The sequence below is a fragment of the Pristiophorus japonicus genome, unplaced genomic scaffold (assembly GCF_044704955.1).
Source record: "Pristiophorus japonicus isolate sPriJap1 unplaced genomic scaffold, sPriJap1.hap1 HAP1_SCAFFOLD_42, whole genome shotgun sequence".
In the NCBI taxonomy this organism is placed as follows: Eukaryota; Metazoa; Chordata; class Chondrichthyes; family Pristiophoridae; genus Pristiophorus; species Pristiophorus japonicus.
The window spans coordinates 5,713,132-5,716,436 of NW_027254090.1; positions in this window are offsets into that span (position 1 = coordinate 5,713,132).

Sequence of the window (3,305 nt, forward strand, 5' to 3'; positions counted from 1 at the left end):
CCCCAGAACGATGAGTGCCCAGCACACTGAACTGTCTGCGGTGGTGTATGTAGTCACACACCCCGAAGAATTCCCCAGCCCACACACGATTTTCTCGGACAGTATGTTCACATGCAATTCGTGTCTGGAGTACTTGGTTATCTGGTCCCGTCGCGGATACACATCTGCAGACGGGAGACCCCTGGCAATTAAGCCCCGACTGGAAAAGATCATGACAGCCGTGGGGGAGGAAGGGAAGATCTATATACATAAAGTGAAGGCACATTCCACCACTGAACCCCGTAGCGAGGGAAACCAGCAGGCTGACATGTTGGCCAAGCAAGGTGCGTGCACAGGCAAGCTCTCGGATCTGTACAACCCAGGCCCCATCGCAGCAGTCAGGGGCAGGATTGGGATGACAGGGAGGGCAGGGGTAGCATTGTCCCCGGAACTAAAAACGGTTCAGATCCAAGACCCCGTCCCCAAAACTGTCCTGAACACGCAAGAAAAAGGGGATAGGGTAGATGGCCCGTACAGAAGGAATGCTGTTCAGGGGGGAGCAATGGGTAGTACCCCAGCAACAGCGGAGAGAATTCCTCCAGCTGGCCCACGAGGGTCCAGGAGCAGGACACCCTGGACCTGAGACCACTTGGCAACGGGTGGAACAGGCAGGGTGGTGGCCTGGACTCAGGGAAGACGTCCGTGAGTTCTGTGCCAGCTGTCTGGTGTGCGCTGCCAACAACCCCGACCCCCAGAAAAGGAAGGTGTCTATGGGACATATCAGGAGGGTAGAGGGATCCTGGCAGTCGATCCAGGTCGATTACATTGGGCCCCTACCCACTGCCCAGGGAGGTTACAAGTACTGTCTCGTGTTGGTGGATGTATTCACCAAATGGGTGGAAGCCTTCCCATGCCGAACAGCCACTGCCCTGGGAACAGCCAGGATCCTGGTCAGGGAGGTGGTCTCCCGATGGGGACTTCCCCAGTACGTGAAGTCCGACGTGGGGAGCCACTTCACCGGGCAGGTGATGCAGGAGATCCTTAAGGTGCTCAGCATTAAAGGTACATGGCATGTCGCCCACAACCCGCAGTCATCCGGGCTGTGGAGCGTATAAACCGCAACATCAAAGAAAGGCTGCGAAAAGAGACAGGGGACTCACCCAAGAGGTGGGTAGAGGTCCGACCACTGGTCCTCATAGGGATGCGGGCCAGCCAGTCAAAGATCACGGGGTACTCCCTGTATGAGCTCATGACCGGCAGAGCCAGGCGAACCCCCACCCATGTATTAGCCCCGGTACTCACGGAAGGTCAGCTCCGGGAAGCGAGCTGGGACAGCTTCGTCAGGAACCTGTTTGAACACATTAAACAGATTCACTGGCAGGCTGCTGACAATATGGGAAAACAGCATCGGAGCTACTGACTGCTGCTGGAGCCCCTGAAACAGCATGAATGGGAGATAGGGGACCAGGTTGTGGTCAGCAACTACGCTCGAGTAGGGGTTTATGAGGCACTGTACATGGGGCCGTACCACATTGTCGACAAGGCAAGCCCCATGGTCTGTGCCGTGAAAATGCCTCGCCGTACAAAGTGGTTCCACATAAACCAGTGCAAACATTTCAACCCCGGGACAGCAGCTAAACGTAAGGGACAGCCAGAAACAGAGAACCGTTTTAAAGGCAGGGACCCTCAGCCAGCAGCCCCCGACTGTGGAAATCCCACAGGGGACGTGGCAGACCCACAGACTGTACCCAGAGGGGCGATGGACTGAGTTACTGGAGGAGCTATCCCCCCAATCATTTGGGACTCGGACGCACCCCCAGGGGTCAAAACCTGAGAACGACTCTCCGCACGCCACGGCCTAAGGCACCGCGGTCACCAGCGCCCCAATTTAAGTGGTTCAGCCCCGGGAGAGGGACCTGCCGTGAAAGCGTACCTAAGATCAGGGACCAGCCTGCGAGCAGGGACACCCAGCCGGTCGCCTCGGGCGACGAGGGAGCCCCAGAAAAGATAGTGGTGGACCAGCCACTAATTGGGGGTCCCCAGCCCACGGCCCTCAACCAAGCAGATCCTCCAGGGGACAAAATGAACCAGGCAGCCACCCCCAAAGGAGCGGTGTGCTGTATCACCGGAGATAACATTCCCCCAATAGTGTGGGACTCAGACCCACCTCCGGTCAGGACACTCCAGGTCCTGCGGTAGAGTCCGACCTACGACCGGCCCCGCTGGAAACACAGAGGCCAGGGAAGAAAAGAGAAGGACAGGAATTAACCTGGCCACCCGGAGATGGGTGGTAGATGTACATAAATAATACGATATGTGTTAAGGTATGTTTAGTAAGAATCTAGCGTAGTGTAGATTATGCGTGTAATGATTTCAGGGCACCACAACCGAAAGGAAACCACACATATGGAAGGTGTGAAACGAGTAGAATAGGATAAGGATGTTTATATCAATATAGAAGTTAAGAGTTTCAGCCGACAGCCGGTGACTAAATAGTAACATATGTGTTGGGGAAAGGAAAAGACCCCACCTTGTCGGCAGTAAAAGAGGCACTACAAGATCGATAACAACATGAACAGGGTCCTGTTCCTGCTCACCCTGATAAGGATGAGCAGTGACAGCTGAGGAGACGTGGAAGAATCCCCCATTTATGGTCTCAGGAGAAGGAGCACCGATCGTGACTGCAGGTGGTGACACCCCGGGTGTGGAAGAGCTCGCCGTGTACGCCCACGAGGGAAGGTGGCCAGGGTGGATGGGGTCTCATTCCACCCACTACTCCAGCCAGGAAGGGTTTACCTCTGGGGAGGCCTCCATTCCATGCCCCAGGATACGGGTCGTTGCTGCGTGGGTCATTGTCACGGAGGGAAAACGTGTGTTTGACTTGTAAAGGAAAGATTCCCCTGGGTAGATGGTGCTGGCTCAGGAAGCTGAGCAAGGATGTGGGGGATCAGCACTCTGACTGGGAAAGACTCGGGAATGACACGTACCGTACCATCACGGGGACACGGGGAGGAGTGAAGGTGTGTTAGAACAAGTGGTGGGAGTCTGAACAGCGAATTTACGTCTGCATGTGGTGGTCAGAGGATATCTGTCCTGCAGGCATATCAATCGCCTTTGCCAGGCAATGGCAAGATGAGGGGGAAGGGATGGGGTGGGATTCCAGCCTACACGGGTGTGTGGTCCCACACTCCCCACTCCCAATTAACACCACCGAACTTACAGCACACATTAAGAAACCCCTGCCCACGACCCCGCCAGTGAGAACAATAATAGAAAGGTGTCCGACCACCACCAAGTGACTCGGGAACAGATTAGTATTGGTACCA